At 37.5% G+C, this 14,434-nt stretch overlaps 1 protein-coding gene across 3 annotated transcripts in view; it reads right to left on the bottom strand.

Annotated features, from left to right (window-relative positions):
- Positions 1-1,748: 1,748 nt before the first annotated feature.
- LOC137408445 (elongator complex protein 6-like) overlaps positions 1,749-14,434 on the bottom strand; it is a 77,221-nt gene continuing 64,535 nt past the window's right edge. For all 3 annotated transcript variants that reach the window (XR_010980086.1, XM_068094976.1, XM_068094975.1), the window contains one exon: positions 1,749-2,517. The gene's annotated coding sequence lies outside the window, so the exon portion shown is untranslated. The remainder of the gene's footprint in view (positions 2,518-14,434) is intronic.

The following is a 14,434-nucleotide window of genomic DNA, read 5'->3' as shown; positions in this document are numbered from 1 at the left end:
TGGAATAAGTTTATTTCTCTGAGGTAGTTAATCCATTTGGTTATTGCTTTGACACGCGATGTTCTCGCGTGAATTGAAAGGCCAATAAAAGGCTCAATATAAAACTTATCCAGGCATTAGTTTATGACAAACACTTCGGGTTCACCGAAGAGCCCGTATCAAATATAGATGCTTGCTACTTTCTCGCTAGTTATGTTTCATCTTGGTCTAATCGTCTAGTCGTAATCTGATCATGTGACCAATATTTCCTGCCAAACAGCACGAACAACTTCTGCATAATTTTTTGACTATCACAGGTGACCAACAAGCTCGTCATGCTTATTAGACAATGATATGCACTCCTTCAAGCTAAGGTTAAAAATTAAACGAGTTTTCATTGTAGGTTATGAGATATCAGTGATGAAAGTGACAGCATTACCATGATGATGAAATAGACGCGTAAGGACAATTATTGTCCTTACGCGTCTATTTCATCATCATGGTATTATTCATCATCATCTATTCATCAACCATGTCTATTATAGACATGGTTTTATTGAATGCGTGAAGTATATTTGTGAAAATATTTTGCCGAATGAGGTTGCATGAAAGTGTAAACGAAAGCCATCTCATTCAACTACGTATCATTTGAGCCGTTTTGGAAAAAAGATTCTAATCTACGGCAGTTTCGTGATGGCGGCGATTAACTGTTCGTTTTTGAGCTTTTAAGAGCTTGCAATCACATTTCTACATATTTTGCACCTACAACACAGCAGAGTAAGACATGGTGAATCTTTTGATATCAAATAACTGTAATGTGAATTTTATTGCAAGTCAACCTTTAACAAACATAGTTAGTAAATCCCGACAGGTGCTGGTATCTTTGATGTAGCCAGTAAAGGGTGACAGTGATCCTTTACAATTGCTAAAAATACCTCATCACATATGAGCATATGTTCCACAATGTGTATTGCTTTGCAATACCATGGCAACATAAAAAACAATTAGGTCTATTTTTATAGGCTGACTCTGTTTCATGAGCAATATTTTTTTCAACACGATTAATTTTTTAAAGTCTGCTGCCACAATTGTATCGATCTTTGCTGATGCAACGCCAGTATATAGCAATATTTTTCATTGATCTTCTAACGCATTGATCTGTTATCGATAATATTCTAGTCACGGACAGTGGCTTTCGAATCATAACTATAGGCGATGACAAGATAGAGTGAGTTTAGCAGTTACTATAGTCCTAAAGAGTTGAATATTCACCGAAATCTGTGGTAGATAATATCAAGTAGACGAACTCTGCCCGAGTCTCTGAACTAGATACAAATGTATGTAGTAGCCAGAGCAGTAGCTATGGTAGTTTGACGTCATTAGCAACTCTTTCACTACCCAATTAAATTTTATACCGGGATGGATATGAGGTTTCTATAGCTTTTCCCCGGCATGTGGTATAGAAACAAGGCTATGCTATATGCTGATGCTATGGAAACAAGGCTATGAACGTGCTTCAGAATGAGCTGACATATTTTTGTCCTCCTTCCTACTTTGAGGAACAACTTGAGCCTATTCCGATTCAGGAGAGTTATGGACAGTTGGGATCAGTACAAGAACGCCATATCGCACAATAATGTACATTTAAATTGACAGAGGACGATCCAAGCTTATATACGAGGGTGTGCAGCCCTCACACTTGGGTTCAGCGTAGTCTCGTACAAATAAGACTTTCACCTTAAACTTCAAGCAAGATAATATATTTGGGTAATGTACACTGTGCATATAGCAATCACGTGTAAAAGACTTACTCTCTGTAGCTAAGTGTGTTTCTTCTATATAAAAACTTTGATGACATGACTGATGTCAAAAAATAAACATTACCAAACACAACTTGGTATATGTGACACACAACATTAGCCAAAATATACATTCTATTTTTTATACACAAATGACATGACTGCAGCGCACGGACAGATATATCATGACACTGCTTATTTGAGAAGAAACCTTGAAGGCAGACATAGGATGAAATTGTGCATTTTAAACAGAGTTCATAGCAATGCATGTCAGCAATGACTGTCAACATAAAAAATCAAAAGTAATAAAAAAAAACATCAAAAGCATTGTTGCTGTTACGGGATATTTTTGTCAATTAATTGCCTAGACTGACATATTCGGGTCAACACTGCTAGATGAATCATTGGGAATAAACTGTTCTTCTTTGAGATATCTTCATATCATACACCTTCCCTCTTTGGAAAAGTTGGAGCGAATGGGTCACTGGGAGGTGGTTGAACGGCAGGAATACTGCTTCAAGGTGCGGGGGAGGAGGCGAAATGAAATATTGAAGTCTGCATATCCTCTCTTACATTGTATAATGTTTTTCTAGTTCATGTGATGTTTGATGCATGTCGTGTATCAACATCTGCTTTGGTGTCTGTGTGTCTAATGAATATCACAATACTTTGGTGCTTCTATATGCCAAGTTATCGATGACACGTCACTTGTGGTGCTCTGAAGTGATTTCCTTGAGTTCTGAAAAAAGATATCACATACTGTGCAGTAATTTTAGTAGATATATAAATAAACATACAAATACGTAGCTACTAACTACTCTACTAACTAGCTACTAACTACTCTACTGTTCAGGTTTTCAATTATCACTAATACAATATAAAAAAAATATTTCTATTTATCTAGATATAACAGACTCCTCCCTCTATAATTGTTTTTTTTTTTTAGAAACATTAGCATATCCATTAGTATAACCATGTCAGACTGGAAGGGAGTTGGGTTAAACCAACATAAACAAACTTGTAGCCCGCATCTCTCACTTAAAATAAAACTGCTGTATGTCTAAACAAAAGTGTAACGTTCGCAGCTACAGAAAAAAAATTAGAAAATTAACCGAATTGCTGCACTGTAGTGACGATGGGTTGCATTAGAATAAAGCACATCTTTTAGCAGAGTGACACACATGTCAGCTTATCCTTTCACAAGTCGACGTCGTCAGCTGATTAACGTGGTAAGATGTAAACATTCGAGCAATACATAACTCCGGGTTTGCGAGCCATCCTTCAAGAGAACGGGAATCGGAAACCGAAACTGCCTGCTAAATTCTAGCGAACTCGGCCTGTAATTCACAGACTAAAGTAATTTAGAAGGCCAATTTTGACAATAAAGTCAGCCAAGCAAAATAAAATTGTGTAAAAGGTTTTTTGTTTTGTTTAGTAATTTGAGTAACTCCAAAGAGAGAAGATATTGTGAGGAAATTAGTCTACGCAGATCACTTCCACTCAATGATTAATTGCTGTATTGTGCATCTGAAAGGATTTGTATACGACTCAGGAGGAATATTAATTAAGGGAGAATGTAAGTACACTTATACTCAAAACAAAATGAATTTTTATTAATATCGTTTCCTCGTTTAATCATTGTTTTGTCCTTAGGTTATAACCTAGATGCTGGAGGTTGGGTCATGTCAGCACTGGTGAGATGGGTTCACATATTATCTTCGTTTTTGTCACTGTCAGCCTGTCCATTATGGTCAGTATGTTTAATCAATACATAGGTTGGTGTCTGAAAGCTATCAGTCAGTGGTGGCCTACTCTTCTTAAGTCTTTGCAAGTGTGTTATGAATTCACTCAATGCAGTCTCAATGTTGTCTTTAGTCAATGCCCAAGCTTGAGCTAAACATTCCGTCAAAATTTGATTATAATCTTTGTCGTCACTATAAAACTTAGGCATAGTCGTTGGCACACATAAGTCAAAGGGTATGTCTAAGTCACGTCCAAATAGCAGGTAGTTCAGGGCAAAACCTGTGTTAGCATGCTCCGTATTATTGTAACTGTGAACCACATACTTAATCATGACATCTCAATCAGTCTGGGTCTTGTTTACAATAGTGGACATCAAATTACTGAAAGTTGAAAACCATCACTCGATTAGTCCACCAGTACTAGCCTGGTAAGCACTGCAAGTTCGATTGTCAACTTTTAGAATTTTTGTGAAGTTAACCATAAGGTCTGCTGTGAGTTCTAAAACATTATCAATCAAGATCACGTTAGGTGTATCATGTTGTAAGACTAGGTATTCCACAAACTGGTCAGCTACTGTCTTTGCAGTTTTATCAGGAATTGGTCTGGTAATTACGAGTTTAGGAAAACTGCATTGAAATGCTAATATATACATATTTATTACCATTTTCAGTAATTGACAGAGATCCAATGATGTCCATACTTTATTCTAGAGAAGGGATGTTTAACCTCGATTGGTTTTAGGGGATAAACAGGATAAATAGGTGCGCTTTTGCGTTGATTACAGGGTATGCATCCCGGGTTGAAGTCGCTCACACTTCAGAACATGCCTAACCAGTGATATCGCGAGCACAGGCATTTGTAAGTTCTATTCCTATCAGAATGACATCTAAACAGGGAAGAACAATAAGTGGCAAGCAAGTCAAACTGTAGTGATTTCGGAATGCATAGCAAGGAACGCACAGATTTTGGTGGCTGTAGCACAAAATATCATTCTGCATGAAGTAGTGTTTCCTTTGGCTTTCCCAGTGTTTATGATGGGTAGGGTCTAGGTTTGAGAGTTCGTTGCCCTGATAGATGAAATCGAGTTTGAGAAAGGAAGTCATCTTCTCTTTGCTCTTTACCAAAGACCGTTAGATCTGACTTATTTGCAAACAAGTGGGTTTCAGTAACCCCTATAAAGATAATAGTAGCAAGAGTTACTCATGAAAAGGCATATGCCACAACACTAGTTTTTCCTGGTTTGTAACTGATAGTTGAGTCATATTCCGGCAGTTTCAGAGCAAACCTTTCCAAGCGTGAACATTTAGTATCTGTTGTCAGCCATTTTAGAGGTGCATGATGAGTCACAACAGTTGTTACATGCCCAAGTAAAATGTGTTGAATTTGGCAGCAGAATCTACAATGGCGAATGCTTCGTGCTTGGAAGTGGAATATTTAGAGTGCCAAGAACTCTACTGTGGTAACCTATAGGATGTAATTCTGAGTTTTTAAACTCCTGTAAGAGCTGAGCTCCTAAAGCGAACCCACTAGAATCAGTATATAATATGAATGGCTTATAAAATTTGGGGTCCCGAAGAACTTGAAAAGTCTACAACATCGATGTCAACGGCTGAGAACTAGCTTTGCATTGTGGTGTCCAAGCGAAGTCTTTAGCTTGATTCAGGAGTTCTAACAGTGCTTTAGCTAGGGTTGAGAAATCAGAAATGTATGAAGGATAATAGCCTACATGTCTCAGAACACGTCTAAGACTGAACAAGTCTGTCGGCGAAGGATATTGTTTTACCTAGTCAACACACATATCGGTAAGATGACTCCCAAACTTGTTGTATACATGACCCAAGTACTGCACTTCTGACCGTGCATATGTAGACTTGTCAAGATTAATTTTTATACCGTTTGAAATGAATCTATTAAGAACTGCACTCACCCGTTTCATGTGTTCATTCACATTCATTTTACTGAATAAGATTAAGTCATCAAGAAAACATTGGCAAACTGATCCCATCAATTTATCTAGAATAGTTGATGTTTCACGCTGAAACTGCACTGAAGCATTTTTCCATCCAAAAGGTATCATCTGTACATGCCATTGTGAATTACAAAAAAACTGACCTTTCCTGATCCTCTTCTGAATCAAGTTTAATGTGCCAGTACGTCTTGACCAGGTCCAATGTCGTCAAAAGTCCATGACCAGAAAACATTCATTTTATGCTAGTTTGATGTGGCACGGGGTATGAAAGGGTTTTAGTTACTGCATTTACTTTACAGAAGTCTGTACATAGCCTTAATTTATTAGTTTTCTTTTTAACCGTCAAGATGGGTGAAGCCCATGCACTTCCATTATCAGGTTCCATGACATCAGCTTCAAGCATTTTTTCAATTTCCTCTTCATTATGTGCTACAGGCAGTCGGTAAGGTGCTTTCCTCACAGGGCTAGCATCCCCCGTATCACAGAGTCACCCAGCAACTCCGCTAACTTTGCCTAAATCGTAATCGTGTCTGGCAAATGCATCTTCCTCGTCCGCAAAAAACCTAAGAATTTATTTTTATCAGAATCTGACAAAACTGAGTTGGTCATGTCGATGTTTGACACAGGATCTACAAACTTTTTATTTGGTTTATCTGTTCCTGCCATTATATCCTGCACATTTACATCCACAGCTCTTTTATCTGGTAGTAGCTCTGCTATACTTAACGGTGTGTCACGAAAAATTTGTATCCACTCATTGCTTGTATTAACAACTCTACAGTGTCCCACTCCATCAGGCAAATTTAGTGTTTTGGCGAAAAGTAACTGGTGTGAGACATAAGTTGGTTAAAAAAGAGTCGGTGTGTCATATTTGGGACATGAAACGTTGAAAATGTTATCAAACACCGAAGATAATGTCAAATCGCGCTCAGCAAACACATTGCAATATTAGGTTAACAGTTTCAAGTCACTTTTGTGCATTCTTAGATCATGGTATCATGTGTAATTTTCATGTTGATTAGTCTAAACAAATTTTACCCATGTGTCGCAAGTTGTCTAGTCCTAGTATCAGTGGGTAATGGCATTCCGCGATAACTAATAGCCTAGCTCGTATCTCATAATTTTGACCGCATTTCACTGGTGCGTACACTTCTTCTATGGCTTTGACAATGTTGCCGCCAACAGACCTGATCGACCTACCCTTGCTGTAATTTTTGAAATTAGTCCAAGTGCATTACAAAAAGATTTCGAAATCGTGGAGATTTGAGCACCACTATCAATCAAGACTTGTTGTCTCGCGCCAGTTATCATAGCATTAACCAAAGATTCATACAGACAAGGTGCAAGAATGCAAAAGATTTTGTGCACCATCAGTGGTTTAAAGTGCAAATGGTAAGAGCGAAGGCGGCTTCCTGCTGCACTCCTTGAGGACACATCGCTAGCCTAGTAATTTTTGTAGATGACTTTGCTCTAGATATATGTTCACCAGTTGTCTTATGTCAGTTATCTGGTTGTGTATGCAATGTTGACGGTATTGTTTCAGTGTTATTAGGTGCAGCTGTGTTTGTTGGCACCGTTACTATCTCCCATAGAGATTCCAATGATTGAGGCTCCATCGATCGCCTTTCTTTAATTCGATATTTGTTTCATCTATCATTGGCTCAGGTTCAGTGGTGTATTAGCTGTTTGATTAAGGGATATCGAAAAGTTAGCATTTTTGTCAGATTTTTTTTACTAGTGTTGTTGGCCACAAAGTAAATTTTCAGTGCGCGACAAGGATTTTGTGTGAAATTTCTAATTCCAGCAGAAGTTAGTAAACATTTTCAAAAGATGTTGCAAGTGACACCCAGGCAGCATAAAATATTCACATTTGACTGAAGACATGGATGTAAATAGACTGAGTTGCTTTGGGCACATCTTACACAATGCGTTGAATACTGCCATGAAGAAGTCTAAGGATATCACTGCTCTTGTGAAGGCAGTGAAGAAGACAGTGAAGAAGACAGTGTCAGTGTTCTCTTATTCACACGGCACACGAGAGAAGTTAGTAAAGGCGAAGAAAGACATAGGAATAGATGAGAAGGCTCTTATTTAAGACGTTTCAACCCGCTGAGGAAGCAAATTCAAGATGCTGCAGAGGTTCTATGTACAATACAGAGCAGTAAATGAGGTCTTTGTTAACAGCCGAAAACACTGAGATGTAATTCTTTCTCAATCCCAAATCGCCCTTCTAGGAGAGCTTATCCCTTGCTTGGAGCCATTCTCTGTTTTGACTGACCTTCTCTAAGGAGATCAAAATGTAACACTGTCTTCTATTGCACCCACACTCATTCGAATCCAAAACATGCAAAGCTAATGAAAATGATGACGATGGAGCAGAGAAAGAAACAACAAAGTTGAAAAGAGCAGTGTGGAGTTATATCCGTTCCAAATTCAAAAGCAAGAACATAAACCTGCCCATAGCTGCAGCGTTGTTCCTGGATCGTCGCTATGTCTACAGGTAAGTTAAGTCATAGGTGCAAGCTGAGCTGTGAACCTCTTGAATCATGATTCATTGTCATGCAAAAAGTTTTTTTCTTGAGTGTTTAAGTAAAATGGCGATCAATTGATTGGCTACATTGCTTATTAATCACTATTGCAGATCTCCTCAAATTGAAAAGTGGTCGAAGGAAGAAGTGAAGGATTTTATATGTTCCTCAGTATCAATGGAGAGAGTGTGAGCCTTCTGGTGCCTCCACATCCCAGGGTCAAGCACTCCCCCAGTCATCAAAAAACTGTGAAATCTCATATTTTTTTTATGATGGCCATTTGATAATTGAACTTGAAATCATCCCATTGTAACAGGAGAATGGAATGCTACCTGCTTTTTTCTGTAATCTCTCATTCTGTAGATTCCTAGTAAGGCAGTCAAACATCGACAAAATATAGTATAAGATAGATAAGTTTTTTTCAGTTTGGTGGATTTTCTAACAGATGACGAAAAAGGGAAAAGACATACAGTCGATGGTGATGAGGTGGAAACAAGCCAATTAAGAATAAGCAAGGAAATTGACTTTCTACAGGCGATATATCAGAAGATAACCAATGCAACATACATATTATCATGGTGGAAGGCTCACCAATATGAGTTGCCCCTACTAGCATCATTTGTACGTCGTATATACAGTGGGTGGGTGTGCCACCAGTGTGACCAGCGAGAGAATTTTTTCTCTTGCTGGTCATATTGTGTCCAAAAAAAGGAGTTGTCTAAAACCAGAGATGGTTTAGATAAACATGCTAACATATGTAGCATTTAACAGTAACACTTACAGGAAACAGTAACACTGATGCTTTTAAGCCCCAAGGTGTCAATTGTAATCGATATACTTTGCTGCATAAATCAGATATTACCCAGTACTTATAAACTTTTATTTTATTATGCTGAAAATAAATTAAACCAGAGTTGAGTTGGATACAATGTAACACTAATACAATACCATAGCAAATGATAATTATTTTTTATAGCTTTGTGTTGTCAGACTGATTGATCTAATTATCACTATTGGGTTCAGAACCCCCAGAACCAGAGCAGCTAGTGCTGTCCAATTTTTTTCGGTTCGATGCGGTTCATAATGCCTATCTCAGTAAACCGACGTAACAAATAGAGATTCGGTTTCATTCAGTTTTCAGGAGAAAACAACTCTGAAATTGAATGCATAGTGCAGGTAGACATTGAACAGCTTTAGTAATGTACACTGTGCTTATAGCAGAAATGCGTAAAAGATTGACTCTATATAGCTAAGTGTGCTTCTCTCATATAAAAACTTTCATGACTTTGACTGATGTCAAAACTTGAACATTGTCAAACTCAACTTAGTATATGTGACACACAACATGAAACAAAAATATACATTCTATCTTTTAGACACAAATGACGCGACCGAAGTTCAAAAACAGATATATCCTGACAGTGCGTTTTGAAAAGAAACCTTGAAGGCAGATTTAGGATGAGATTGTTCATTTTAAACAGAGTTCGTAGTAATACATGTCAGCAATGACTGTTAATATACAACAATCTGTAAACATTGCATAGCTTGTATAAGTGGCTTTCCTGAAAATGTTATCGCGGTGTTGCTATAACGAGATGTTCGTCCATTGTCTAGCCGCAATTGCTAATACTGACATATTCAGGTCAAGTGACAGATGAATCATTGGGAATAAATTGTTCTTCTTAGAGATATCTTCAAATCCTGCACATAGTGCCACAATCAAGTGCATAATGGATTTTCAGGTTTTTGCTCAGAGTCCTTGAGGTGAACGAAGCGAAAGTGTGTGAGCCAAAGACATTTGGCAAAAAAATGACCCCTTTGTCAACAGGTTACTCTCCTAGTGAAGTTGTTTGGCAAAGCAGTTAGGTTGAATTTGAATGTAAAAAAAAGTGAAGTGACACACTGAGTTTGAAAGTAAAGTTATAAATGAAAAAAATTCAAATCTCAAAGGCAGTTGGAATACCAAGCATAAAATTATCAATATTGCCAAGGTTAGAGCCAGAACCGACTGATTATGTGAAGGCGCCTACCGACGCTGAATCAGAAAGTGCAGTATTAAGGAGGGGACAGTGTGCCAGATAGTTACTGGATATGAGATGATTCGAATGATGACAGGAAAAACAGAAAGCATCTGTTTTCCTTCAATAACAATACAAATGCTTACACTGGTAATTTGAGAATGCTGAATATAACACCTCTAACAATTTCTGGGATTTGCTTGAGAACAGTGGGGCAGTTGGGAAATGGTATGGTGTAAGCAGCCAGTTAGTTGAAAGGGACGCAGAGAGAGAGAGAACTGGGTATTTGAATGATGTAGAGAAATCATAAACAGCTACAGTTAGAGGTGGCTTATTGAGTGGTATTCTACTGAGAAGGTTCAGGAGACCCAAACCTCAAACAGGTCGAATGACAAGGCGATAATAAGGGGCACAATTACCGAAGCAACCGGATCAGTAGACATTGGTAGACAATTAGTATTACTACTGATTGTCTCTTGCTTGGCTGCATGTACAGATTATGGTAACACACAAACACAGCTAACATCAGTGGTATTACAGAAACTATTATTAAGGGAGTCTGAAAGAAGCTATCTCAAATTGTCTCTGGCTTAGTTATAAGCAATGGTAACATACAGCGTCGATGTTGCCTGGACCCTAAATAAAGTATATTAGCAAACCAATGTCATATTCATATTATGTATAAATAAATACATCACATGTTCGGGAAGAGTTGACGATTGCACACACACTCATTTGGCAAACAAGCGCACACACATCCATACATACACTTCTGTCTTCAGCATATGTTTTAAACATGGGACGTCGGAACACTGGTAAATTACAGTGACCATTATACATTTCCAATTGAGACTTATGGAACATACACAGTAATGTGTATACTCTGTACAAAGAACTTCAAAGTTACCAATAAAACGAAGAACTATTTATCTACACACATGAAGGTATGTCAAATTAGGTTTAATTTGGATTACATTGAATGTTTTATTTTTACTCATTATATATTATGTGTAGATAGGATACATATACATGTACATGCATATATGCCATTTGTTCCATTACTAGACAGAATGCTTTTGTTGTCTCCATCTATTTGCTTCTGCAAACTTCCCGTGCAACTGACTTGGGTGTTGCTCCTGTTGAAAGTCTAACATAGTTTGTGGCCTCTGGGAAATGCGTGATCTAGCAGTTTCAGAAAATCGTGTCCGATGTTATCGGACACACACATACATATATTATTTATATATAGTTATTTATATTAAACTATATTTAATATATATTATTGTATATATTAAATTTATAACTATTATACTAGTTTTATTTCAAATTATAGGATTTTTTCAGCTCATGTAAAAATGCAAAAGTACTATTTTCAGGGTCGCCACTGTCAATAAGAGATATGTTTTTTGCAAAAGACACTGTCTGTCTTGCTTGTTTGAGATGCTAGTTTTGAAATTTGCTTTTCAACTTGTTACTCAGCAAAGCTTTGCCAATTTTGTAGCCAGTGCTTGTGTTGATCTAAAATATTTTATGCCCTGTATATAAAAATTCTTTTAAACTGTGAACTGCAAAATATACTTTCAGGCTAAGCATGAGGAGATATATACAAAAGTGATTGCAGAACCATCTGCTTCAACTAGCAAAGCTTCTAACCATACAATCACAAGCTACCTAGCGAAGAGTGCCAATCTTGAAAGGTTTGGTAAATCCCACAGAAAGCAAAAAGAGATTGACGAGCGCATTAATGACTGGGTCGTGTGTGATTTGCGTCCTCTTGAGACAATTTAATCCACCGAGGTCAAAAAACTTATTCACGCTTGTAAACCTCAATATAAGATTGCCTCAAAAGATAGGTTTAGAAAGCAAATATCTCAAAAGCACAAACCCTAAGTTTCTCTGAAAGCCTCGTTTGAGAGTGTGAAGTCTGTCTGTGCAACTGTAGACTTGTGGAGCAATAACTAGATGCGGGCATATCTGGGTGTCACAGTGCACTGGATTACCGCAGATTGGAAACTGGCTTCCAGACGCTTAAGAGGCAGGCATACTGGAGAAAACATGTGTCGTGTGTTTAATGAGATAATTTGTGAGCATGGTTTAAAGGACAAAGCGCAATCCGTGGTGACAGAAAATGCCAGCAATATGGTTAAAGGGTTCAGTTTACCGTCAATGAGTGAAGTCACTGTTGATTTGAATATCGACATGCCTGAGGAGCCAACATCAGAGGAAGAAGATGGTGATGACAAGTGTGAGGCTATTGAACAAACAAGTGACAGTGAAGATGAATCCTTGTCAACTGTAAAACCGACGGCCATTTCAATAGACAGCCAGCATCAGTAATGCTTTGCACATACCCTTCAACTTTGCATCATAGATGGATGGGGTTAAGCTGCAACTTCGCCTATGCAAAGGTTTTGGCAAAGACTGCTCGTATTGTCAGATCAGTGAGAATGTCGATACAGGCATATGAACTGTTAGGGGATGACGTTGGACAACTTAAGACTACAAACTTTTAACGCAACAAGATGGAATTCCCAGCTTAACATACTAAGGTCAATTCTGGAAGTATCAGAAAACAAACTCGCTGAAGCTAGTGCTAGAACCTTGCTAACTGGAACTGACCGTGATCTCATTCAAGAGCTAATAACTAACATCTTTTGAAGTATTCACCAATTTACTACATATAGAAAACTCTGTCACAGCTAGTCTGATCATTCCTTGTGTTGAACAGCTAAAATCCTCAATCTCTGATTCAGCAGATTCTGTTAACGGCCAGCTAATAGGTAGCTTGAGAGATTCAATTAACAAACGTTCAACCAAATATCTCGGCCTAAATGAAAACGAGTCCGCAACCTTTTTGGATCCTTGTTTTAAGGCAGTTTGCTGAGCCTTCTGTGGTAAATAGTCTCTTGGACATAGCCAAACTAACTTGCAATCCATCAGAGATTGAAATAAGCAAGGATAGTGGCGAACCAAGTCCAAAACGAAAGAAAGCTCAGTTTACAGCAATGAGGGAACAAGCTGGTTTAGTGAACTCATCATGTGGTTACAAGTTTAGGCTTGATGTTGAATTTGAAAAATACAAAACAGAGGAGCTCCTTTCAGAAGACAGTTGCCCTCTTACCTACTGGGCTCAAAATTCTCTCAGGCTACCAACCATGGCAGAACTAACTTAAAGATTTTTGGCTTGCCCTGCATCTAGTGGATCTGTAGAACGTTTGTTCAGTGTTGCAGGCAAAATTTTTAGACCGGAAAAGTGTAGGTTAAAAGATACAACATTCGAGGCTCTTATGTCCATACGCTGTTGTCAGAATGAATAAATAGAATGTGATATGAACAAATACTAGTGATGTACATGTGACATGCATGTCCGAGATATAGTTTCATTTCCTGTCATTGTAATATTTCATTATTACCATGCATACATGTATGTTACATATATAAAGTATTTAGTTAAAATTTATTTAACTTTGCTACTACCAATGGTTTCACGCGGCAAACAATCTTGTTACAATAGTCAGGGAATTATGGAAATGGAATGTAAATGGAAATCATATGGAAATGAAAATAAAATGGAAATGAATTGTAAAAATCTTATGGAAATAATATGAAAATTAATTACAGAAATGGTATGGAAATGGAAAAATACCCTAATATGGAAATGGAAAAATACCCTAATATGGAAATGAATTATGAAAATGGGAATAATATGGAAATGAAATAGGGAAATGTTAAAGAAATGGAAATAATATGAAAATGAATTATGGAAATAGTATGGAAATGAATTATGGAAATGGAAATAATAGAGAACTTAATTATGGAATATGGAAATTAATTATGGAAATGTTATGGAAACGAAATAGGGAAATATTATGGAAATAATATGGAAATGAATTATGGAAATAAAATGGAAATTGTGACATACACGTAATCTCTGAAATAAAGTGGTTATGTTACAGATTGTCCCAAAAAAACTCATTGCTAGAGAGACATACAATCTGATATGACAGATAGTTTAGAAGAATGAGCTAGACCACCGCAAAGGAGAAAGGACAGTGAGGAGTGTGCATGATGTAGAGGCCCAAGAGATAGAGAAAGATGAGCGGAAAATGACCAAGTAATGGGAATGCAGTAAGGCTTAAAAGGCTGTATTGTACGGAAAAAGTGGTATGTTGTGTTGTATAGTTTGCAGGCTTGAAGGACCAATTAATGGAAAATTGTTTTCATGTTTGTAAGAGATGTAGTAGAGTTGAACAATGACAGAAAGACTGTAACGTACCATTCTGTCAGTGGTGTGGCAAATTTGGATACGCGATCAGTAGCTGCCCTCACCGGGCCAAGACAGTAAAGTCAGTGGTGAAACTAACAAGAGTGATGATGAACCAACCATCAGTTCCTCAA

The sequence above is a fragment of the Watersipora subatra genome, chromosome 11 (genome assembly GCF_963576615.1).
Source record: "Watersipora subatra chromosome 11, tzWatSuba1.1, whole genome shotgun sequence".
Lineage (NCBI taxonomy): Eukaryota > Metazoa > Bryozoa > Gymnolaemata > Cheilostomatida > Watersiporidae > Watersipora > Watersipora subatra.
Note: the sequence above shows the minus strand (reverse complement) of the source record. Positions and strands in the feature narration are given on the sequence as shown.